Genomic DNA, 27,591 nt, shown 5'->3' with positions numbered 1-27,591 from the left:
TCAAGATCCTTTTGTGCTTTCAGGATCAGGGAGATGTAGCCAGACAGTGAGTTGTTGCTGAAAAACCAGAGAGCAATTATGTACAGAGAAGACAAATGGTGAGCGTCATAGAATTAAGGATAAACTTTTAATCCAGATTTAATATGATACTCATTTAAAATTCAAAACTTGGCCTTAGGGAGGAATATGGTGGCATAGGAGGATGCTGGGCTCACCACGTCCTGCTGACCACTTAGATTCCACCCACATCTGCCTAAATAACCCAGAAAACCACCAGACGACTAGCAGAACGGACTCTCTGGAGCCAAGCATAGATAAGAGGCCCACGGAAGAGGGTAGGAAGGGCAGAGAAGTGGTGCACATTACACGGACTGGCGGGAGGGAGCTGAGGTAGTGGAGGGGCAGCCAGCCCACCCGGCAAGACAGAGCCCCTGAGACTGGCTTGCAAAAGCTGAGGGGCCGGACAGAGTGTTCTGACAACAGTGGGACTTAACATCTGGAATGTTATAAGTCAACAGCTCTGCTCCGAGAGCAGGAGGGCTAGAGGACAATGGGAGGGAGAGTTGTTGAGCTGCGGAAGACAGAGCTCAGCTTGGCAGGGAACAAAAGCTCTCACCAGCGCCATTTCCCTCTCCCATCGGAAGGCTGAAATTCCAAAGGGAACTAGTTCCCATCACGAAACTTGCTTGCACCATGCAAACACCCAAAGCTGTGCTTCTGTGGATCCATCCTTCTGACAGGTCTGCCTCCCTCTCAGTGCCAGAGGGCCCCTCACAAAGCAAGGCCCCCACCGAAGGCAAAGTGACCTGAGTCTGTCCCTCCCGCCCCTGTGCACCTTGCGGACCCACCCTGGCTAATACACCAGATCCCATCAAAGCAGCACCACAAGACTGGCAATGTGCAAGTACCCAGACAGGGGCCACGCCACTCCACAGTGAGTCCTGCCCCTGGGCGAGGGGAAGATAAGGTACACACCAGTCTGACTGCGGCCCCGCCCACCAACACAAGTTACTCCAGAAAGCACAGAGGAGGAGTCCTCTGTGCTTCCGCACCACTCCAGGGACTATCCAAAATGACGAAACCGAATAATTCTCCTCAAAAGAAACTCCAGAAGGTAGCAAAAGCTAACGAACTGATCAAAAACGATTTAAGCAATGTAAAAGAAAATGAATTTAAAATAATAGTCATAAAATTAATCGCTGGGCTTGAAAAAAGTATAGAGGACAGCAGAGAATCTATTACTACAGAGATCAAGGAACTAAGAAACAGTCAGGAGGAGCTAAAAAATGCTATAAACGAGCTGCAAAATAAAATGGAGGTGACCACAGCTCAGATTGAAGAGGCAGAGGAGAGAATAGGTGAATTAGAAGATAAAATTATGGAAAAAGAGGAAGCTGAGAAAAAGAGAGATAAAAAATCCAGGAGTATGAGGGGTGAATTAGAGAACTAAGTGATGTGATGAAACTCAACAATACATGTATAGTAGGGATACCAGAGGAGGAAGAGAGAGAGAAAGGGGTTGAAGGTGTACTTGAAAAAATCATAGCTGAGAATTTCACTGATCTGGGGAAGGAAAAAGGCACTGAAAGCCAACAGGAACAGAGAACTCCCTTCAGAGGTAACTTGAATCGATCTTCTGCACGGCATATCATAGTGAAAGTAGCAAAATACAAGGATAAAGAGAAAATTCTGAAAGCAACTAGAGATAAATGTGGTCTAACATATAAAGGGAGACTGATAAGACTAGTGACGGATAGATCTAATGAAACTTGGCAGGCCAGAAAGGAATGGCAGGAAATCTTCAATGTGATGAACAGAAAATTATGCACCGAGAATACTTTATCCAGCAAGTCTGTCATTTAGAATAGAAGGAGAAATAAAGGTCTTCCCAAACAAACAAAAACTGAAGGAATTCATCACCACTGAACCAGCCCTACAAGAGATCCTAAGGGGGATCCTGTGAGACGAAGTACCAGAGACATCTCGACAAACATGAAACCTACAGATATCACAAGGACTCTAAACCCATATCTGTCTAGAAAAACACTGAATGTAAATGGACTACATGCTCCAACCAAAAGGCATAGGGTATCAGAATGGATAAAAAAACAAGACCCATCTATTTGCTGTCTACAAGACACTCATTTTAGACCTGAGGACACCTTCAGATTGAAAGTGAGGGGATGAAGAACTATCTATCATGCTACTGGAAGTCAAAAGAGAGCTGGAGTACCCTTACTTATATCAGACAAACTAGACTTTAAGCTAAAGGCTGTAACAAGAGATGAAGAAGGGAATTATATAAAAGTTACAGGGTCCATCCATCAGGAAGAGCGAACAATTATAAATGTCTATGTGCCGAATACGGGAGACCCCAAATATATAAAACAATTAATCACAATAAGCAACCTTATTGATAAGAATGTGGCAATTGCAGGGGACTTTAATTCCCAACTTACAACAAGGGATAGATCATCTAGACACAGGATCAATAAAGAAACAAGGGCCCTGAATGATACATTGGATCAGATGGACTTGACAGATATATTTAGAACTCTGCATCCCAAATCAACAGAATGTACTTTCTTCTCAAGTGCACATGGAACATTCTCCAAGATAGATCATATACTGGGTCACAAAACAGCCCTTCATAAGTATACAAGAATTAAGATCATACCATGCATACATTTAGACCACAATTCTATGAAGCCTGAAATCAACCCCAGGAAAAAGTCTGGAAAACCTTCAAAAGCATGGAGGTTAAAGAACACCTTACTAAAGAATGAATGGGTCAACCAGGCAATTAGAGAAGAAATTAAGAAATATATGCAAACAAATGAAAATGAAAATGCAACAATCCAAACGCTTTGGGATGTGGTGAAAGCAGTCCTGAGAGGAAAATACATGGCAATCCAGGCCTATCTCAAGAAACAAGAAAAATCCCAAATACAAAATCTAACAGCACACCTAAAGGAAATAGAAGCAGAAGAGCAAAGACAACCTGAACCCAGCAGAAGAAGAGAAATAATAAAGACCAGAGCAGAAATAAACAATATAGAATCTAAAAAAAACAAAAACAAAAACAAAACCAAAAAACAGTAGAACAAATGAAACCAAGAGTTGTTGTTGTTGTTGTTGTTTTTTAAATAAACAAAATTGATAAACCTCTAGCCACGCTTCTCAAAAAAAAAGGGAGGTGACCCTAATAGATAAAATTGTGAATTAAAATGTAATTATTACAATCAATCCCTCAGAAATACAAGCAATTATCATGGAATATTATGAAAAACTATATGACAACAAACTGCACAACCTGGAAGAAAAGGACAAGTTCGTAAACACCCACACACTTCCAAAACTCAAACAGGAAGAAAGAGAAAGCCTGAACAGACCCATAACCAGTGAAGTAATTGAATCAGTTATTAAAAATCTCCCAACAATAAAAGTCCAGGACCAGATGGCTTCCCTGGGGAATTCTACCAGACATTTAAAGGAGAAATAATACCTATCCTTCTCAAGCTATTCCCAAAAATATAAAGGGAAGGAAAACTTCCAGACTCATTCTATGAAACCAGGGACTTTACAGGGACTCAGTAAAAAAAAGAGAACTAAAGGCCAATATCCCTGATGAATATGGATGTAAAAATTCTCAATAAGATATTGGCAAATTGAATTCAACAGCATATAAAAAGAATTATTCACCATGATCAAGTGGGATTCATTCCTGGGATGGAGGACTGGTTCAACATTTGCAAATCAATCAATATGATACATCACATTAAGAAAAGAAAATATAAGAACCATATGATCCTGTCAATCAATGCAGAAAAAGCATTTGACAAAATTCAGCATATTGACAAAATAAAAACCTTCGAGAAAGTCGGGATAGAAGGAAAATTCTTAAACATCATCAAAGCCATTCATGAAAAGCCCATAGCTAATGTCATCCTCAATGGGGAAAAACTGAGAGCTTTCTCCCTGAGATCAGCAACACGACAGGGATGCCCACTCTCCCCGCTGTTGTTTAACATAGTGTTGGAAGTTCTAGCATCAGCAGACACCAAAAGGAAATCAAAGGCATCAGAATTGGCAAAGATGAAGTTAAGCTTTCACTTTCTGCAGATGACATGATATTATACATGGAAAATCTTATAGACTCCACCAAAAGTCTGTTAGAACTGATACATGAATTCATCAAAGTTGCAGGATACAAAGTAATGTACAGAAATCAGTTGCATTCTTATACACTAATAAGGAAGCAACAGAAGGACAAATAAAGAAACTGATCCTATTCACAATTGCACCAAGAACCATAAAATACCTAGGAATCAACCTAACCATAGATGTAAAAGATCTGTATGCTCTAAACTATAGAAATCTTATGAAGGAAATGGAAGAAGATATAAAGAAATTGAAAAAAAATCCATGCTCATGGATTGGAGGAATAAATATTGTTAAAATGTCAATATTGCCCAAAGTTATCTACACATGCAATGCAATCCCAATCAAAATTGCACCAGCATGCTTCTCAAAGCTAGAACAAGCAATCCCAAAATGTGTATGGAACCACAAAAGGCCCCGAATAGCCAAAGTAATTTTGCAGAAGAAGACCAAAGCAGGAGGCATCACAATCCCAGACTTTAGCCTCTACTACAAAGCTGTAATCATCAAGACAGCATGGTATTTGCACAAAAACACATAGACAATGGAATAGAATAGAAACCCCAGAACTAGACCAACAAACATATGGCCAACTAATCTTTTTTTTTTGGTTTTTTTTTTAATATATGAAATTTATTGTCAAATTGGTTTCCATACAACACCCAGTGCTCATCCCAAAAGGTGCCCTCCTCAATACCCATCACCCACCCTCTCCTCCCTCCCACCCCCCATCAACCCTCAGTTTGTTCTCAGTTTTTAACAGTCTCTTATGCTTTGGCTCTCTCCCACCCTAACTTCTTTTTTTTTTCTTTCCTTCTCCTCCCCCATGGGTTCCTGTTAAGTTTCTCAGGATCCACATAAGAGTGAAACCATATGGTATCTGTCTTTCTCTGTATGGCTTATTTCACTTAGCATCACACTCTCCAGTTCCATCCACGTTGCTACAAAAGGCCATATTTCACTCTTTCTCATTGCCACGTAGTATTCCATTGTGTATATAAACCACAATTTCTTTATCCATTCATCAGTTGATGGACATTTAGGCTCTTTCCATAATTTGACTATTGTTGAGAGTGCTGCTATGAACATTGGGGTACAAGGGCCCCTATGCATCAGTACTCCTGTATCCCTTGGATAAATTCCTAGCAGTGCTATTGCTGGGTCATAGGGTAGGTCTATTTTTAATTTTCTGAGGAACCTCCACACTGCTTTCCAGAGCGGCTGCACCAATTTGCATTCCCACCAACAGTGCAAGAGGGTTCCTGTTTCTCCCCATCCTCTCCAGCATCTATAGTCTCCTGATTTGTTCATTTTTGGCCAACTAATCTTTGACAAAGCAGGAAAGATATCCAATGGAAAAAAGACAGTCTCTTTAACAAATGGTTCTGGGAGAACTGTATTGCAACATGAAAGGATGAAACCAGACCACTTTCTTATACCATTCACAGAAACAAACTAAAAATGGATAAAGGACTTTAATGTGAGGCAGGAAACCATCCAAACCCTAGTGGAGAAAGCAGGACAAACCTCTCTGACCTCAGCAGCCTTAATTTCTTACTTGACATATCTCCAAAGGCAAGGGAATTCAAAGCAAAAATGAAGCATTGGGATCTCATGAAGGTAAAAATTTTCTGCACTGCAAAGTAAATGATCAACAAAACTAAAATCAACCATCGGAATTGGAAAATATATTTGCAAATGACATATCGGACAAAGGGCTAGTATCCAAAATCTATAAAGAGCTCACCAAACTCCACACCCGGAAAGCAAATAACCCAATGAAGAAATGGGCAGAAAACATGAATAGACATTTCTCTAAAGAAGACATCCAGATGGCCAACAGACCCATGAAAAGATGCTCAATGTCTCTCCTCATCAGGGAAATACAAATCAAAACCACACACAGATATCACCTCACGCCAGTCAGAGTGGCTAAAATGAACAAATCAGGAGACTATAGATGCTGGAGACAATGTGGAGAAACGGGAACTCTCTTGCACTGTTGGTGGGAATGCAAACTGGTGCAGCCACTCTGGAAAACAGTGTGGAGGTTCCTCAAAGAATTAAAAAATTAAGCTACCCTATGACCCAGCAATAGCACTGCTAGGAATTTACCCAAGGTATACAGGAATGCTGATGCATAGAGACACTTGTACCCCAATGTTTATAGCAGCACCTTCAACAATAGCCAAATTATGGAAAGAGCCTAAATGTCCATCAACTGACAAATGGATAAAGAAATTGTGGTTTATATACACAATGGAATACTACCTGACAATGAGGAAGAATGAAATATGGCCTTTTGTTGCAACATGGATGCAACTGGAGTGTGTTATGCTAAGTGAAATAAGCCATACAAAGAAAGACAGATACCATATGGTTTCACTCTTATGTGGATCCTGAGAAACTTAACAGAAGTCCAGGGGGGTAGGGGAAGGAAAAAAAAATAGGGTAGAGAGGGAGAGAGCCAAAGCATAAAAGACTCTTAAAAACTGAAAACAAACTGAAGGTAGATGGGGCTGGGAGGGAGGGGAGGGTGGGTAATGGGTATTGAGGAGGACACCTTTTGGGATGAGCACTGGGTGTTGTATGGAAACCAATTTGACAATAAATTTGATATAAAAACAAATAAAATAAAATAAATAAATGAAAAATAAATAAAGAACATTGATTCTGTCATCAAAAACTCCCAAAGATAATATTCCAGCGATAGATGGTTTCGCAGGGAAATTCTACCAAACATTGAAAGAAAAGTTAATACCTGTGCTTCTCAAACTATTCCAAAAATAGAAATGGAAGGAGAATTGCCAAACTCATTCTATGGGGCCAGCATTACCCTGATTCCAAAACCAGAAAAAGATCCCACTAAAAAAGAGAATTATAAGCCAATATCCTTGATGAACATGGATGCAAAAATTCTCAACAAAATACTAGCAAATCTGGGGCACCTGGGTGGCTCAGTCAGTTAGTGTCTGACTCTGGATTTCAGCCCAGTTCATGATCACAGGGTTGTGGTATCAAGTCCCTTTTCAGGTTCTGTGATGAGCGTGGAGGCTTCTTAAGATTCTCTCTCTCTGTCTCTCTCTCTCCCTCTCTCTCTCTGTCTCCCCCTCTTCCTCTGATCCTCTGCCCCTTTACCTTATTTACACTCTCTCTCTCTCAAATATATATATTCAGGGCCCCTGGGTGGCCAGTTGGTTGGGCATCTTACTCAATTTAGGCTCAAGTCATATATTGTGGCACCAAGCACCATGTCATATACCACACTGACAGCACAGAGACAGCTCTCTCTCCCTCTCTCTCTCTCTCTCTCTCTCTCTCTCTCTCTCTCTGTCTTGGTATTTCTCTCTCAGAAATACATGAATAGACTTAAAAACACTAGATAATCCAATCAAACAGTACATTAAAATATCACTATAATCAAGTGAGCTATATTCTTGGGATGCAATATTCACAAAGCAATCAACATGATACATCACATTAATAAAGGAAAGGATAAGAACCATATGATATTCTTAATAGATGCAGAAAAGATCATTCACCAAAGTATAACATTCATTCATGATAAAATCCTCTACAAAGTAGGGACAGAGAGAACATACCTCAACATGATAAAGGTTATATATATGACATCTTCTTCATCCATTCATTACAGTTGTTTCCATATTTTGACTATTGTAAATATTGCTGCAATAACCATAAAGGAGCATATATATTTTCAAATTTGTGTTTTTGTTTTATGCTAAGTGAGATAAAGCAAAGAGAGAAAAATGCCATATGATTTCCCCTGTGGGAAATAAGTTTAAGAATTCTGTATGCTTGCACCAATGGGTTAACAAGGCTTAGGGAAGAAACCTGCCACGGGGAAAAAGCACCCAAGGCAAGTCAATAGATAGAACAAAGCATTAAGCAGAAAAATCTGCAGGTAGAATATGCCCAAGGCTAGCAATTGAAAAGGGTCTCTTGTTAGCCTTGAGGCTACAAGCTCCAGCAATATTAAACTTTGGAGATAACAGCTACTTAGCTGTATCCCCTACAGAGAAACACTGTCCATCTGGTGTCTGGTGCTAGTATATCATTGTGTTTTAATCTCAACTTCAAATGCCACTTGCCACCCCCCAAACCATTAGCTTCTTACACACAGAAGTTAATGGTCAACTATCTTATTGTTTTCCTCTGTGTTCTCACCATGTATGTAAAACCTTGAGAGCTCAATAAATACAGAGATGAAACCCCTGTTTGGGGCTCTTGTCTCCAGGACATTAGACTTTCTCATTTTCATTTCTGTGTCTGCTCTCTTGCTGGACAAGGGCGAACTCCAAACTCAAAATCTGTGACATTCTCTTATATGTGGAATCTGAAAAACAAAACAAGTGGACAAACAAACAAAAACCATACTCTTAAATATGGTTTTAGAGAGGAGGTGGGTGAAGGGATGGGTGAAATATATAAAGGGGATTAATAGGTACAAACTTTCAGTTGTAAAATAAGAAATTCACAAGATATGAAAATTACAGCAATGGGAATATAGACAATAATATTTGAATAACATTATTTGGTGACAGATGGTGACCACTTATTGTGGTGAGCACTGAGTAATATATAAAATTGTTGAAGTCAGTATTTTCTACACCTGAAACTAATATAATATTGTATGTTTACTATACTTCAATTAAAAAAAAAGAATATAAGTAAAAAAATATTAGCCCTAATAAAGATTCTGTTAAGTGTTGAGAAAATAAGTTACAGAGTGGGAGAAAGAATGTACAATACACATATTGATAAGGAACTATATCTAAAATAGTCCAAAACTCAACAGTTAAAAGAAAAGAAAGATGGAAAAAACAATCCAATTAGAAAATTGAAATCTATTTGATAAGACATTTAAGAGGATGTACAGATAGATATAAACATGAAAAAATATTCATGGTAACTAACCATAAGGGAAATGCAAATTGATAATACGATTAGATATCACATCATACCTACTAGAAAGGTGAAATAAACAATTGTGACAATATCAAATCTTGGGGTGGATGTAGGAAAACTCTCTCATATATCGTTGGAGGGAATGTTAAGTGGAATAGCCACACTAGAAAATAATGTCGCAGTGTCTTTAAAAAGTAAACCTACATTTATGATATATCTCAGCAACCACATTCTTTCCTCATATCCCAATGAAATAAAAATTAATATTAACATAAAACTTTCTACTTTATTGTTATCTTTAGCTTTATTTGTATTAGATTACATTGGAAACAAACAAAATGTGCCAGAAAAGATAAATGGTGGTACTTTTGTACCATCATACACTAATTGGAAATTAAAAACAAAACAGTGACTGATACAGGCAACAAGTTTGTTGAATCTCAAAAGTAATTAAGCTGAGTGGGAAAAAAAAGATCAACCTGAAAAGGTCACACACTATATGTTTACATGCATGTAACATTCTCAAAATGACAGAATTATGGTTATAGACAATAGATTAGTGATCACCAGCTATTAAGGAAACTTTGAGGAAAGGGTGTGAGTGTAACTATAAGGGGATAATGTCATAGACTCTAAGTCTAAAGTTCTGTCTTGTCTAGCAAGAAGGAGGAATGCATGCTGAAGAGCAAGAGATGGCTAATGTCCAGGAAAAGACAAGAGACCCAAACAAGTGTCCTTGCCCTGTTTTTTTAAGATCAAAAGGCTTAAAGTGATGGACATGCAAAAAGAAACAAAGAAACTGTGAACATTAATTTGGGGACGTGAGGGAAGAGGGGGGTTTTGAAGATATACGGTGTTTGGGGTTTGGGTCAATATAAAACAAAATCCTGGCACTGGGCAGATGGGCAGATGGTTGTTAATGGCAGACAGGAGGCGCCCTGTCTGTTTAACTTAGCTAGCCTAGAGGATGAGACAGGTAGGTGGAATAACCTCAGAGTTAATAAGGCACCTTTTCTTTTGTTAACAATCTCCACTCTGGGCTGTTTGCCTATAGCACAATGGTCCATAGTCCAATTCACCAATTAACTTAACTTGGCCCTATTGTTCTGTGAAAGCAGATTTTCTGCTATAGAACTAAATTGGAGGTGCTTCCACCCTGAATATCTAATCTTGTTTATTTCATATACCTATGTATTGGGCACTTTTGTGCCCGTTCCTATTTTGGGCCTTTGCCCCTCCTTCTCTATTCTGGGTGCTCTGCACCCCCTGTCTATTTTTGGGTGCCTTTGCATCCCCTATTCTTGGGGTGCCAATCTGGTTTACGCAAATTTGGGTGTGACCATTCTATGGCTTTGCATTTCTTTATGCCTTGTTAAACTCATTGGTGTAATTCCAGGGATTCCTAAGCTTATCCCCCACAGGATAAGATGAGAGATATCTTTGTGATGATGGTATAGTTCTGTGTTTTGATTTTTGTGGTGGTTAGATGAATGTAAACATGGGACAAAACAACATAGAACTATATACACACATGTGCCAATGTAAAGTTGTTGGTGTTGGTATAATAGTTACATAAGAAACAGTTGGGTGGCCCAGTCAGTTAAGCCTCCAACTCTTGATTTTGATTCAGGAGGTAGAGCCCTGTGTCAGGCTCTGTGATGACAACACGTACCTGCTTGGGATTCTCCCTCTCCCTCTCGCTGTACCTCCCCCACTCAGTCTGGCTCTCTCTTTCTCTCTCAAAATAAGTAAATAAACATTAAAAAATGATGTAACGTTAGGGGAAACTAGATGAAAGGTATAAAGGACCTCTATGCTCTTTGCAACTTTCTGTAAATCTATTGTTATTGACGTGGTAGGTTCTTTCCCTGTGCAATACCTATCACCAAGTAGCCAAATAACAAAACAGTATTTGATGGTAAGAAGATAATTTATTCAATTGCCAGAGAATGAAAAAGGGGAGCTCATACTCTAAAGGCATCTTCTCTCCAATTAGGTCTCATGGTCAGGGTATTATGGGATTCAGGTAACTAAGGGGCTGCTAAGCAAGCTGATATCAGGCTTTGTGGGGGAGGGGAAAAGACGCTTTTCAGAATCAGACTGCCACCTCTTTTCTTCCCTTATGTGGTACAATCAGATCTGTCATGACACTGGTAGGTGTGTTTTTTTCCACATTGCAATCAGATGGTAATGACCTTGAGGACATCTGGAAGGTTAGAATGGTATCTGCACTGGATGAAACCAGTTGAAAACTGTTTAGAGCTTTTGGCTTCTGTCATCCAGCCTTAGTTTATGGTGGCAAGCAGCACCAGTAAGCAGGGCTAGAAAACTAGGTTCTTGTGGCTTGTTATTGGATCTATGATGATAAAATCCCTCCTCTATTTGCTCCTCATCCTTGAGGGTTGTTGATGGGCAGAGGTCTGTCTTTTTTAACCTCTTCCTGTTGACATTGGATGGCATTATATCCTAGGGTAGATGAGCAACATTGTTTCTTTGTTATCTTAAGGTAACTTTGGTTGTCACCAGACTCTAAACCCAATTGGTTATACCCTTGAGTATTTACCATTTGCAGTTTAATTTCCTGTAGTCTTTTGATAACATAGCTTACCAAAAGGTTATGGCCAAAGCAAGCAAACGCAGGATTACCACCAGTGGGCCATGGAAGGAGAGAATCCAGGTAAAATGAGGCAGGACATTTTTTACTGTGTTTTAGAACTTATTGGAAGTGACCATAGCTTCCCCTGAAAGAGTGGGACCATTTGGCTTCATTGTAAAGTTTATGAATGTTAACTTTTACGTGTCCTGTGGAGTGATTATGAATTAATATTTCCCCTGTAAATGATTTCAAGTCAAAAGAAAGGGATAAAATTAGCAACTTTCATTTGGGGAGACGTAACTAAATATTAGAGGAAACCAGAAGAAGTTAGGATCTGGCTCAATGTTATAGGCAAACAACTAACACTCAAAGACAATTCATTAGAACTAGAATCTAACGTCCATAAAGGTGTGCTACTGAAACAATTTTTTTCTCTAAAATAAGCCTCATTCCCAATGATAGTTGGATAGTTATCATTCCAATGATAAGTTAAGACTAATTTGTTTATAAAATCCAGTTTTAACCAACATGGCATAATTATTTACTTAAGTGAAGCAAACATAGTGATTGCCCATGTAGGATGTTTTAAATTTGCTTTGCTGGAACTTTTTTATAAAGAATTTTACTTATTTATTTATTTTTAAACTTAATTTATTTTGAGAGAGAGAGAGAACACAAGCTGATGAGGGACAGAGAAAGGGAGAGAGAGAATTCCAAGTAGGCTCCACACCGAGCACAGTCTGACTTGGGGCTCGATCTCACAACCATGAGATCATGACCTGAGCTAAAATCAAGAGTTGAACACTTAATCAATTAAGCCACCCAGGTAACCCATAAGGGATTTTAGTTTGAGCTTTCAGTAGTCTTTTTTGATCAGATTTTACTATCATACCTATAGATATGGATTGCTTCCTTCATTTTTGAGGTCTTCAAAATATCTTAATTTTCCTGAGCTTGCCAGGAAGTGACCTGCTTTGTGATCTAGTAAGGCTTTCAGGAATCCTGCAATCAAGGTATCAAGCTGATTTTTTAAAGGGGCTTTATTGGCATTGTGAAATCAATTTTAGTTCCTCAAAGCTGTCTGGTCATATATAAATCTACACATGTACCTCTCATATATGATATTCTAGACAAAGCCTTGGTAATGTGACCAATATTTTTATAATGGTTTCCTGTTATAAGCAAAACAGATTCTCAATGAACTTAGGTAAATAACTCTAAGAGCCCTGAATAAAAGAATACTCACTGAGAGTTTTTAAATTATCAGTATTAGGTAAGCAGAGAAAGATTAATTATATATATATATATATATATATATATATATATATATATATATATATATAAAACACCCAAGTTTATTACCATATAGTTCAAAAATGATTTCGGAGGTAGATTCCTTATTTCCCTTTACCCATTTAACCTATCCCCCCTCCCACAACCGTTCCAGAAACTCTCTGTTCTCCATATTTAAGAGTCTCTTATATTTTGTCCCTGTTTTTATATTATTTTTGTTTCCCTTCCCTTGTGTTCATATATTCTGTGTCTTAAAGTCCTCATATGAGTGAAGCCATATGATATTTGCCTTTCTCTGACTGACTGATTTCACTTAGCATAATACCCTGTAGTTCCATCCACCTAGTTACAAATGGCAAGATTTCATTCTTTTGGATTGCCAAGTAATACTCCATTGTGTGTGTGTGTGTGTGTGTGTGTGTGTGTGTGTGTGTGTGTGTATATATATATATATATATATATATATATATATACACCACATCTTCTTTATCCATTCACCCATCAATGGGCATTTGGCCTCTTTCCATACTTTGGCTATTGTTGATAGTGCTGCTATAAACATAGGAGTGCATGTGTCCCTTCAAAACAGCACACCTCTATCCCTTAGATAAATGCCTAGTAGTGCAATTGCTGGGTTGTAGGGTATTTCTATTTTTAGTTTTTTGAGGAACCTTCATACTGTTTTCCAGAGTGGCTGCACCAGCTTGCATTCCCACCAGCAGTGCAAAAGAGATCCTCTTTCTCCGCATCCTTGCCAACATCTGTTGTTGCCTGAGTTGTTAACGTTAGCTATTCTGAAAGGTGTGAGGTGGTATCTGTTGTGGTTTTGATTTGTATTTCCCTGATGATGAGTAATGTGGAGCATTTTTTCATGTGTCAGTTGGCCATCTGGATGTCTTCTCTGGATAAGTGTCTATTAATGTCTTTTGCCCATTTCTTCACTGGATTATTTGTTTTTTTGGGTGCTGAGTTTGATAGGTTCTTCATAGATTTTGGATACTAAGTCTTTATCTGATATGTCATTTACAAATATCTTCTCCCATTCTTTCTGGGGCTTTTAGTCTTGCTGATTGTCTCCTTCACTGTGCATAAGCTTTTTATTTTGAAGAAGTTCTAAAAGTTCATTTTTGCTTTTGTTTCCCTTGTCTCCAGAGACGTGTTGAGTAAGAAGTTGCTGCGGCCAAGATCAAAGAGGTGTTTGCATGCTTTCTCCTCGAGGATTTTGATGGCTTCCTGTCTTACATTTAGGTCTTCCATCCATTTTGAGTTTATTATTGTATATGGTGTAAGAAAGTAGTCCACGTTCTTTTTCTGGATGCCACTGTCCCGTTTTCCACCAGCACTTGCTGACGAGAATGCCTTTATTCAAATGAATATTCTTCCCTGCTTTGTTAAAGATTAGTTGGCCATACGTTTGTGGGTCTATTTCTGGGTTCTCTATTCTGTCTTTGATCTAAGTGTCTTTTTTGTGCCAATACCTTACTGTCTTGATGATTACAACTTTGCAGTATAGTTTGAAGTCTGGGATTGTGATGCCTCCTGCTGTGGTTTTCTTTTTCAAGGTTACTTTGGTTCTTCAAGGTCTTTTCTGGTTCCACACATATTTTAGGATTATTTGTTCTAGCTATGTGAAGAATGTTCATGTTATTTTGATAGGGATTGCATTGACATGTAGGATTATTTTCTATAGCTCTGTGAAGAATGCTGGTGTTATTTTGATAGCTATTGCATTGAATATGTAGATTGCTTTGGGTAGTATCAATATTTTAACAATATTTGTTCTTCCTATCCAGGAGCATGGATTCTTTTTTTGCCATTTTTTCTTTGTGTCTTCTTCAATTTTTTTCATAAGCTTTCTATAGTTTTCAGTGTATAGATTTTTCACCTGTTTAGATTTATTCCTAGATATTTTATGGTTTTTGGTGCACCTGTAAATGGGATCGATTCCTTGATTTCTCTTTGTCGCTTCATTGTTGTTGTCTAGGAATGCTACCAATTTCTGTGCAATGATTTTATATCCTGCAACTTTGCTGAATTCATGAATCAATTCTAGCAGTTTATTTTTAGTGGCATCTTTTCGGTTTTCCGTATAGATTACCATGTCATCTGCGAAGAGCGAAAGTTTGACTTCCTTCTGGCCGATTTGGATGCATGTATTCCTTTGTGTTGTCTGACTGCTGAGGCTAACACTTCTAATAATATGTTGAATAGCAGTGGCGAGAGTGGACATCCCTGTCTTGTTCCTGACCTTAGGGGGGAAGATTTCAGCTTTTCCCCATTGAGGATGATATTAGAGTTGGGTCTTTCTTTCTTTTTTTTTTTCCTTTCAATATATGAAATTTATTGTCAAAATGGTTTCCATACAACACCCAGAGCTCATCCCAACAGGTGCCCTCCTCAATACCAATCACCCACCCTCCACTCCCTCCCACTCCCCATCAACCCTCAGTTTGTTCTCAGTTTTTAAGAGCCTCTTCTGCTTTGGCTCTCTCCCACTCTAACCTCTTTTTTTTCCCTTCCACTCCCCCATAGGTTTCTGTTAAGTTTCTCAAGATCCACATAAGAGTGAAAACATATGGTATCTGTCTTTCTCTGTATGACTTATTTCACTTAGCATCACACTCTCCAGTTCCATCCACGTTGCTAAAAAGGGCCATATTTCGTTCTTTCTCATTGCCCTGTAGTACTCCATTGTGTATATAAACCACAATTTCTTTATCCATTCATCAGTTGATGGACATTTAGGCTCTTTGCATAATTTGGCTATTGTAGAGACTGCTGCTATAAACATTGGGGTACAAGTGCCCCTTTGCATCAGTACTCCTGTATCGCTTGGGTAAATTCCTAGCAGTGGTATTGCTGGGTCATAGGGTAGGTCTATTTTTAATTGTCTGAGGAAACTCCACACTGTTTTCCAGTGTGGCTGCACCAATTTGCATTCCCAGCAACAGTGCAAGAGGGTTCCTGTTTCTCCACATCCTCTCCAGCATCTATAGGCTCCTGATTTGTTCATTTTTGCCACTCTGACTTGCGAGAGGTGATATCTGAGTGTGGTTTTGATTTGTATTTCCCTGATGAGGAGCGACGTTGAGCATCTTTTCATGTGCCTGTTGGCCATCTGGGTGTCTTCTTTAGAGAAGTGTCTATTCATGTTTTCTGCCCATTTATTCACTGGGTTATTTGTTTTTCGGGTGTAGAGTTTGGTGAGCTCTTTAAAGATTTTAGATTCTAGCCCTTTGTCCGATATGTCATTTGCAAATATCTTTTCCCATTGCGTTGGTTGCCTTTTAGTTTTGTTGGTGGTGTCCTTTGCTGTGCAGAAGCTTTTTATCTTCATAAGGTCCCAGTAGTTCATTTTTGCTTTTAATTCCCTTACCTTTGGTGATGTGTCGTGTAAGAGATTCCTATGGCTGAGGTCAGAGAAGTCTTTTCCTGCTTTCTCCTCTAGGTTTTTGATGGTTTCCTATCTCACATTCAGGTCCTTTATCCATTTTGAGTTTATTTTTGTGAATGGTGTGAGAAAGTGGTCTAGTTTCAACCTTCTGCATGTTGCTGTCCAGTTCTCCCAGCACCATTTGTTAAAGAGACTGTCCTTTTTCCATTGGATGTTCTTTCCTGCTTTGTCAAAGATTAGTTGGCTATACGTTTGTGGGTCTAGTGCTGGGGTTTCTCTCCTATTCCATTGGTCTATGTGTCTGCTTTTGTGCCAATACCATGCTGTCTTGATGATTACAGCTTTGTAGTAGAGGCTAAAGTCTGGGATTGTGATGCCTCCTGCTTTGGTCTTCTTCTGCAAAATTACTTTGGCTATTCGGGGCCTTTTGTGGTTCCATATGAATTTTAGGATTGCTTGTTCTAGATTCGAGAAAAATGCTGGTGCAATTTTGATTGGGATTGCATTGAATGTGTAGATAGCTTTGGGTAGTATTGACATTTTGACAATATTTATTCTTCCAATCCATGAGCAGGGAATGTCTTTCCATTTCTTTATATCTTCTTCAATTACCTTCATAAGCTTTCTATACTTTTCAGCATACAGATCTTTTACAACTTTGGTTAGATTTATTCCTAGGTATTTTATGCTTCTTGGTGCAATTGTGAATGGGATCAGTTTCTTTATTTGTCTTTCTGGTGCTTCATTGTTAGTGTATAAGAATGCCACTGATTTCTGTACATTGATTTTGTATCCTGCAACTTTGCTGAATTCATGTATCAGTTCTAGCAGACTTTTGGTAGAGTCTATCGCATTTTCCATAAATAGTATCATGTCATCTGCAAAAAGGGAAAGCTTGACTTCATCATTGCCAATTTGGATGCCTTTGATTTCCTTTTGTTGTCTGATTGCTAATGCTAGAACTTCCAACACTATGTTAAGCAACAGCGGTGAGAGTGGACATCCTTGTCGTGTTCCTGATCTCAGGGAGAAAGGTCTCAGTTTTTCCCCATTGAGGATGATGTTAGCTGTGGGATTTTCATAAATGGCTTTGATGATGTTTAAGCATGTTCCTTCAATCCCGACTTTCTCAAGAGTTTTTATTAAGAAAGGGTGCTGAATTTTGTCAAAGCCCTTTTCTGCATCGATCACCAGGATCATATGGTTCTTCTCTTTTCTTTTATTAATGTGATGGATCACGTTGATTGATTTGCGAATGTTGAACCAGCCCTGCATCCCAGGAATGAATCCCACTTGATCATGGTGAATCATTCTTTTTATATGCTGTTGAATTCGATTTGCTAGTATCTTATTGAGAATTTTTGCACCCATATTCATCAGGGATATTGGCCTGTAGTTCTCTTTTTTTACTGGGTCTCTGTCTGGTTTGGAAATCAAAGTAATACTGGCTTCATAGAATGAGTCTGGAAGTTTTTCTTCCCTTTTTATTTCTTGGAATAGCTTGAGAAGTATAGGTATTATCTCTGCTTTAAATGTCTGGTAGAACTCCCCTGGGAAGCCATCTGGTCCTGGACTCTTATTTGTTGGGAGATTTTTGATAACCAATTCAATTTCTTCGCTGGTTATGGGTCTGTTCAAGCTTTCTCTTTCCTCCTGATTGAGTTTTGGAAGAGTGTGGGTGTTTAGGAATTTGTCCATTTCTTCCAGGTTCTCCAATTTGTTTGCATATAATTTTTCATAGTATTCCCTGATAATTGTATCTCTGAGGGATTAGTTGTGGTAATTCCATTTTCATTCATGATTTTATCTATTTGGGTCATCTCCCTTTTCTTTTTGAGAAGGCTGGCTAGAGGTTTGTCAATTTTGTTTATTTTTTTCAAAAAACCATAGAGTTGGGTCTTTCATATATGGCTTTTATGATCTCGAGGTATGATCCTTCGATCCCTACTTTCTTGAGGGTTTTTTTTTTATCAAGAATAGATGCTGTATTTTGTAAAATGCTTTCTCTGCATCTACTGAGAGGATCATATGGTTCTTGGCCTTTCATTATTGATGTGATGAATCACGTTAATTTATTGTGCGTATTGAACCAGCCCTGCATCCCAGGTATAAATCGCACTTGGTCGTGGGGAATAATTTGTTGACTGTATTGTTAGAGCCGGTTGGCTAATATGTTGTTGAGGATTTTTGCATCCATGTCCATCAGGGAAATTGGTCTATAGTTTTCCTTTTTAGTAGAGTCTCTGTCTGGTTTTGGAATCGAGGTAATCATGGCTTCATAGAATAAGTTTGAAAGTTTTCCTTCCATTTCTTTTTTCATGGAACAGGTTGAAGAGAATAGGTATTAACTCTTCCGTAAATATTTGGTAGAATTCCCCTGGAAAACCATCTGGCCCTGGACTCTTGGTTTTTGGCAGATTTTTGATTAATAATTCTATTTCCTTCCTGGTTATGCATCTGTTCCAATATTCTATTTCTTCCTGTTTCAGTTTTGATAGTTTATACCTTTCTAGGAATTTGTCCATTTCTTCCAGATTTCCCATTTTATTGGCATATAATTGCTCATATTATTCTCTTATTATTGGTTTTATTTCTGTTGTGTTGGTTGTGATCTCTCCTCTTTCATTCTTTATTTGACTTATTTGGGTCCTTTCCTTTTTCTTTTTGATCAAACTGGCTAGTGGTTTATCAATTTTGTTAATTCCCTCAAAGAACCAGCTTCTATTTTCATTGATCTGTTCTACTCTTTTTGTTTGTTTGGTTGGTTGATTTTGGTTTTGATAGCATTAATTCTGCTCTAATCTTTATTATATCCTGTCTTCTTCTGGTTTTGGGGTTATTTGCTGTTCTTTTTCCAGCTCTTTAAGGAATAAGTTTAGGTTGTGTATCTGAGATCTTTCTTCTTTCTTTAGGAAGGGCAGGACTGCTATATACTTTCCTCTTATGACTGCCTTTGCTGAGTCCCAGAGGTTTTAGGTTGTGGTGTTATCATTTTCATTGACTTCCATATAGTTTTTAATTTCCTCTTTAATTTCTTGGTTAGTCCATTCATTCTTTAGTAGGATGTTTTTCAGTCTCCAAGTATTTATTACCCTTCCAATTTGTTTCCTGTCTTTGATTTTGAGTTTCATAGCATTGTGGTCTGAAAACATGCACGGTATGATCTTGATCTTTTTGTACTTGCTGAGGGCTGATTTGTGTCCCAGTATGTGGTCTATTCTGGAGAATGTTCCATGTGCACTGGGGAAGAATGTTTATTCTGCTGCTTTAGGATGAAATGTTCTGAATATATTTGATAAGTCCATCTGGTCCAGTGTGTCCTTCAAAGCAATTGTTTCCTTGTTGATTTTTTGATTAGATGATCTTTCCATTGCTGTGAGTGGGGTGTGGATGTCTCATACTATTATGGTATTACTGTCAATGAGTTTCTTTATGTTTGTGATTAATTTATTTATATATTTTGTTTGCTACCACATTTGGCGCATAAACGTTGACAATTGTTAGCTCTTCTTTGTAGATAGACCCCTTAATTATGATATGATGCCCTTCTTCATCTCTTGATACTGTGTTTATTTTATAGTGCAAGTTGTCTGATATAAGTGTGGATACTCCGGTTTTATTTTGTTGACCATTAGAATGATAGATTGTTGTCCATCCCCTTATTTTCCATCTGAAGGTGTCTTCAGGTCCAAAGTGGGTCTCTTGTAAACAGCATATAGATGGATCTTGTTTTCTTACCCATTCTGTTACCCTATGTCTTTTGATTGAAACATTGAGTCCATTGATGTTTAGAGTGAGTACTGAAAGATATTAATTTATTGCCATTATGTTGCTTGTAGGTTTGGAGTTTCTGGTGGTGTTCTCTGATGCTTTCTAATCTTTGTTGATTTTTGGTATTTATTTATGTATGTATTTATGTATTTACTTGCTTACTTACTTATTTTTTTTCATTGTTTCTCCCCTCAGAGAATCCCCCTTAAAATTTCTTGCAGGGTTGGTTTAGTGGTCACAAACTCCTTTAATTTTTGTTTGGCTGGGAAATTTTTTATCTGTGCTTCTATTTTGAATGACAGCCTTGCTGGGTAGAGAATTCTTGGGTGCATATTTTTCTGATTCAGCACTTTGAACATATTCTGTCACTCCTTTCTGTCCTGCCAAGTTTCTATATATAGGTATGCTACAAACCTGATCTGTCTTCCCTTGTAGGTAAAGGACTTTTTTTTTTCCCTGCTGCTTTCATGATTCTCTCCTTGCCTGAGTATTTTTTGAACTCGACTATGATACGCCCTGTTGGTGGTTGGTTTTTGTTGAATCTAATGGGAGTACTCTGTGCTTCCTGTATTTTCATGCCTGTGCCTTTCCCCAGATTAGGAAAGTTTTCTGCTATGATTTGCTCACATAAGCCTTCTCCCCCCTTTTCTCTTTATCTTCTGGGACCCCTATGATTCTGATGTTGTTCCTTTTTAATGAGTCACTGATTTCTCTAATTCTTAAATCATGCTCTTTTGCCTTAATCTTCCTCTTTTTTTCTGATTCGTTATTCTCCTTAAGTTTTTCCTCTATATCACTCATTCTCTGTTCTGCCTCATCCATCCTTGTCACCATGGCATCCATTTGTGATTACAGCTCAGTTATAACATTTTTTATTTCTTTCTGAATAGTTTTTACTTCTTTTTTCTCCACAGACAGGGATTGTAATCCATTTTCGACTCCAACTAGTATTCTTATTATCGTGATTCTAAATACTGGTTCAGACATCTTCCTTGTACCTGTGTTGGTTAAGTCCCTGGCTGTAGTTTCTTCATGTTTATTCTTTTGGTGTGCATTCCTTCGTTTCATCATTTTGCAGGGAGTAAAGGAATTAATGAGGTAGAAATATTAAAATTAAAAAATTTTAAATTAAAAAATTAAAAACACATACACACAAAAAAATCGAATAAATGATGTTAGATCCTAGGTGTGTTTTGTTCTAGGTGTTGAAAATGGCTTGATATATTAAAGAAAAAAAGGGAAAGTAGAAACAAAAGGAAATCATTTGAAAATTTAAAAAAATGAATATACTGAAGCAGACTAAAATGAAATGATGGATGTAAACTAGAGTTTGAAAAAAATTTACACAAAAGTAAAAATATATAGTAGGAAAATATTAAAGAAAAATATTTTTAATAAAAATAAAAATAAAAATGAATTTTTTCTTTCTTTATTCAAGAAAAAGAAAATAAATGAAAAAGAAAAAAGAAGAAAAAAGGAAATCATTTGAAAATTTGAAACAATGAATACACTGAAGTAGACTAAAATGAAATGATGAATGCAAAATAAAATTTGAAAAAAATTATACAAAAGTAAAAAATACAGTAAAAAATTAAAGAAAAATATTTTAATAAAAATTGAAAAAAAAAGATTTTTTTCTCTTTCTGTATTCAAGAAAAAGAAATGATAAGAAAAAAAGAAAGAAAATTGAATAGATGGAACTGCTAACAGACTGAAATACAACTGCAATTAGTTTGTTTTTCCCCTAGAAGTCAGATTGTGAAGCACTTTATAGTGCTTAAACTAAGTAGGCAGTGAGATCTGTTCTTATAGACCATGGTTGGCTCAGTTGTCCAGGGCTTAGTGTAACAGCTCTGTTCTCCACTAGATGGTGCTACTAGCCCACTGGGGTGGATTCTTGTGGTGCTCATAGTTGTGTATGAGCATGCACGGGAGGGATGAAAATGGCGTTACCCAGCTACCCAGTCTCTAGTATCAGAACTCTGTTCTCCCTCATCAGCTATCCCGCACCCATCCTTTATCTTCAGCTTTCGTCCACTCCCTGCTTTTACACTGTCTGTGACAGAGCCCCTTCTCCCGACCTTCTCCCGAATTTTGCCTCAGATGTGGCTGTTTTCCTCAGCCCATTACTTCTGAGGGACCGTGGCTTTGAACCGTTCCACACCTCTGTGGAAGGTCTCACCTAGAAAACCCAAATGCCAGTTGCACCCAGGAAATTTCACATTACTGTGCTGTTGCCGATTCCCAGAGACTGTGGCCAGGTGCCAGCCAGCCCCAGAAAAAGTTCGTGACATAGTGTAGCAGTGACATTTCAGGGATTATGGAAAATCACAGCACACATCTATCACCAGCCTTCAACCTTAATGACTTTGTGCCAGCACCAGTGAATATGGCCATTCTCTGGGCCTGCTGGGCCCAGGTGGCCTCACAGCCTGTACCAAATATCCTTCCAGCAGTGGAAACACTTCTACCTGTGTGGCCCAAGAATCTCCCAGACCCCACTCTGCTCCTGGGGATTCACCCTTTCCACCAGAGCAACACCAGGTATCGAGCTGCAGAGTTGCAGACTCTGTGCTCCCTCTGTTTATAGTCTTAATGGAATTTAAACCCTCTCCATTCTCCTTTATCCTTTCTCCCTTTTTAAGTTCAGTCCCTGTGACTGTTTCCAATTTTCCACTTTCTCTCTAGCTGCTTTTGGGGAGGGGTGCTTTTCCCGTATTTTCCCCACTGTCTCTGCCCTCTCTCCACATGCAGAAGCACCTCCCTGTCCTCCGTGGCTTCTCTCTCCTAAGTTAACTTCTCCACACCATGTACCTGCTGAATTCTGTGGTTCAGGTTGTGCAAATTGTTGTTTTAATCTTCAGATCATTTTTCTAGCTGTGCAGGATGGTTTAGTGTTGGTCTGGCTATATTTCATGGCTGCAAGATACACAAAAAACTTCCATGCTGTTCTGTCATCTTGACTCCCTCCCCATTATTTTTAGTTTTTTTGAGGAATATCCATACTCTTCTCCAGAGAGACTGCACCATTTTGCATTCTTATCAATAGTGCAAGAGGATTCCCCTTTCTTAGCATCCTCCTCAACACCTGTTGTTTCTTGTGTTGTTAATTTTAGCCACTCTGACAGGTATGAGGTGGTATCTCATTTAGGTTTTGATTTTTATTCCCTTGATGATGAGTGATGTTGAACATCTTTTCATGTGTCTGTTAGCCATCTGGGTGTTTCTTTGGAATATACTTGGTCTTCTGCCCAATTCTTAACTAGGTTGTTTTTTGTTTAGTTTGATAATTTCTTGATAGATTGTGGATACTAATGCTTTATCAGATTGTCCTTTGCAAATATATTTTCCTATTCTATAGGCTGCCTCTTAGTTTTGTTGATTGTTTTCTTCACTGTGCAATAGAAGCTTTTATCTTGATGAAGTCCCAGTAGTTTATGTTTGCTTTTGTTTCCTTTGCCTTCAGTGACATGTCTAGTAAGAAGTTGCTCTGGCCAATGTCAAGAGGTCTCTGTGTTCTACTCTAGGATTTTGATGGTTTTCTTTCTCACATTTATGTATTTCATCCATTTTGAATTTATTTTTGTGTACAGTGTAAGAAAGTGGTCCAGTTACATTTTTCTGCTGGGTTGCCATCGAGTATTCCAAATGCCATTTGTTGAAGAGACTGTATTTTTTAACAATTGGATATTCTTTCCCGCTTTGTCAAGGATGAGTTGGCTATACAGTTGTGGGTTCGTTTCTGGTTTCCTATTCTGTTCCATTGATCTATGTGTCTATTTTTGGGCCACTACCATACTGTCTTGATGACTACAACTTTGTAATATGACTTGAAATCCTGAATCATGATGCTTTGTTTTTTGCTTTTGTTTTGTTTTTGTTTTTGTTTTTGTTTTTTTGCATGATGTTTTCGTTTTGGTTTTCTTTTTTATGATTGTTTTGACTATTTGGGGTTTTTTATGGTTCCATACAAATTTTAGGGTTTTTTTCTAGTTCTGTGAAGAATGCTGTTGGTATTTTGATAAGGATTGCATTAATGTTTATTTATTTTTTTTAGAGACAGAGACAGAGCATGAACAAGGGAGGAGCAGGGAGATATGGTGACACAGAACCAGAAGCAGGCTCCAGGCTCCAAGCTGTCAGCACAGAGCCTGATGTGGGGCTTGAACTCACAAACCAAGAGATCATGACCTGAGTCTAAGTCAGATGTTTAACCAACTGAGCCACCCAGGTGCCCTGATAAGGATTGCATTAAATGTGCAGATTGCTTTGGGTAGTATAGACATTTTAACAATGTTAGCTCTTCAAATCCATGACCATGGAAAGTTTTTCTATTTCATTGTGTCTTCTTAAATATGTTTCATAAATCTATAATTTTCAGAGTATAGATCTTTTACCTTTTTTTGTAAATTTTTTTCCTAAGTATCTTATTTTTTTGGTGCAATTGTAAATAGGATTGATTGATTCCTTGATTTATTTTTCTGCATCTTTGTTATTGATGTATAGAAATGCAACATATCCCTGCATGTTGATTTTATATCCTGCGACATTGATGAATTCATGTATTAGTTCTAGAAATTTTGTGGTCGAATCTTTCAGGTTTTCTACAAAGTATCATGCAATCTGTAAATATGGAAAGTTTGACTTCTTTCTTACCAAATTGTATACACTTTATTTCTATTATCTGATAGATGAGGCTAAGTCTTCCAGTAATATCTTAAATAGTAATGCTGAGAGAAGGCATCCTTCTTTTGTTCCTGATAGTAGAGGAAAGGCTCTCAATTTTTCCCTATTGAGGATGAGAATAGGTGTGGGTCTTTCTTATATGGTCTTTATGATGTTGAGGTATGTTCCCTCTATCCCTACCTTGTTTAGGGGTTTTTATCAAGAATTCATGCTGTATTTGGTCAAAGGCTTTTTCTGCATCTGTTCACAGGATCATATGGTTCTTATCCTTTCTTTTATTAATGTGGTGTGTCATGTCGATTGATTTGTGAATACTGAACCAGTCTTGTAAGCCATGAATAAATCCCACTTGATCATGGTGAGTTTTTTTAAATGTACTGTTGAATTGGATTTTCTGGTATTTGTTGAGAATTTTTGCATTCATATTCATGAGGGATATTGGTCAGTAATTCTCCTTTTTAGTGGGGTCTTTCTTTGTATGGTTTTGGAATCAAGGTAATGCTGGTTTTGTAGAATGAGTTTGGAAATTTTCCTTCCATTTATATTTTTTGGAACAGTTTGAAAAATATAGGTATTAACTCTTCTTTAAATGTCTGGCAAAATTCCCTGGGAAGCCATATGTGTGTTGGGAAATATGTGATTACCAATTCAATTTCTCTTAATGTTATGGTATCGTTCAAATTTTTAATTTCTTCCTGTTTCAGTTTTGGTACTTTGTGAGTTTCTAAGAATTTGTCTATTTCTTCCAGATTGCCCAGATTGTTGGCATATAATTTTTCATTGTATTCTTCTGTAATTTTTTTATATTTTTTGTGGTTTTGGTTGTGATCTCTCCTCTTTCACTTGTGATTTTATGTATTTTAGCCTTTTCTCTTTTCTTTTTTATAAGTCTGACTAGGAGTTTATCAATTTTGGTAATTCATTTAAAGAACCAGCTCTTACTTTTGTTGATCTGTTCCACTGTTTTGCTTGCTTGTTTGTTTGTTTCTATATCATTTATTTCTGCTCCAATCTTTATTATTTCCCATTTTATTCTGGATTTAAGCTTTATTTGCTGTTCCTTTTCTAGCTTCCTTAAGTGTAAGGTTAGTGTATTGGGGACATTTCTTGCTTCTTGATATAAGCCTGAATTGCAATATACTTCCCTCTTAGGACTGCATTTGCTGCATCCCAAAGTGTTTGTACTGTCATGTTTTCATTTTCCTTTGCTTCCATATACTTTTTTTCATTTCTTCTTCCTGGTTAATCGATTCATTCTTTAGTAGGATGTTCTTTAACCTCCATGTATTTAAAGGCTTTCCTATTTTTTTTTTTTGTGGTTGACTTCAAGTTTCATAGCATTGTCACCTGAAAATATACATGATATGATCAGTCTTTTTGTATTTGTTTAGGGCTTATTTGTGACTCAGTATGTGATCTATTCTGGAGAAAGTTCCATGTCCACTTGAGAAGAATGTATATTCTGCTCCTTTAGGATGAAATGTTCTGAATATATCTGTTAAATTCATTCGGGCCAGTGTGTCATACAAAGCCACTGTTTCCTTTTTGATTTCCTGCTTAGATGATCTGTCCTTTGCTATAAGTCAAGCGTTAATGTCCCCTAATATTATTGTATTATTATCAATGAGTTTCTTAATGTTTGTGATTAACTGATTTATTTCGGTGTTCCCAACAAATATTGTCATTTGTTAGATCTCCTTGATGGACTCCTTAGTTATAATATAATGTCCTATTTCATTTCTTGTTACATTCTTTGTTTTAAAGTCTAGTTTGTCTGATATATTTATTACTACTCTGGCATTCTTTTGACATCCATTACCACAATAGATAGTACTCCATCCTGTCCCGTTCAATCTGCAGGTGTATTTATGTCTAAAATCAGTGTCTTTTAGGCAGCAGATGGATGGATATTGTTTTTTTTTCATTCTAATACCTGATGTATTTTGATTGGAGCATTTAGTCCATTTACATTCAGAGAGAGTATTGAAATATACGAATTTAATGCCTTTGTGTTACATGTATTGGTGGTGTTTCTGTTGATGTGCTTTGGTCCTTTCTAGTCTTTGTGGCCTTTTCCCCCTTCCACTCAAAGAGTCTCCCTTAAAATTTCTTGTAGGGCTGGTTTAGTGGTCATGAACTCCTGTAGTTTTTGTTTTCCTGGGAAACTCTTATCTCTCCTTCTGTCCTTAATGATGTTCTTTCTGGTGAAAGAATTCGTGGCTACATATTTTTTTCCCAATCAGCACTTTGAATATATCCTGCCACTCCTTTCTGGACTACCAAGCTTCTGTGGATAGATCTGCTGTAACCTGATCTGTTTTCCCTTGTAGGTTAAGGATTTTTTTCTTTTGCTGATTTGGGTTTTTTTTCCTTGTCTGTGTATTTTGTTAATTTGACTATAATATGCCTTGGTGATGGTCACCTTTTTAGAATTTAATGGGAGTCCTCTGTGATTCTTGTAATTTTTATTCCTGTGTCTTTCCCTAGATTAGAGAATTTTTCAGCTAAAATTTTCTCACATAAACCTCCCCTTTTATCTCTCTGTCTTCTGGGACTCCTATAATACAAATTTAATTTCTCTTTAATACATCACTGAGTTTTCTAAGTCTTGTATCATGATCTTGTGCCTTTAGTTCCCTCTTTTTTCTGCGTTATTATTTTCAATAAGGTGTCACCTATATCACTGATTCACTGTTCTGCTTCATCAATTCTTGCCATCATGGCATCCATTTGATATTGCATCTCAGTTATTGCATTTTTA

The sequence above is a fragment of the Acinonyx jubatus genome, chromosome X, assembly GCF_027475565.1.
Source record: "Acinonyx jubatus isolate Ajub_Pintada_27869175 chromosome X, VMU_Ajub_asm_v1.0, whole genome shotgun sequence".
In the NCBI taxonomy this organism is placed as follows: domain Eukaryota; kingdom Metazoa; phylum Chordata; class Mammalia; order Carnivora; family Felidae; genus Acinonyx; species Acinonyx jubatus.
Note: the sequence above shows the minus strand (reverse complement) of the source record.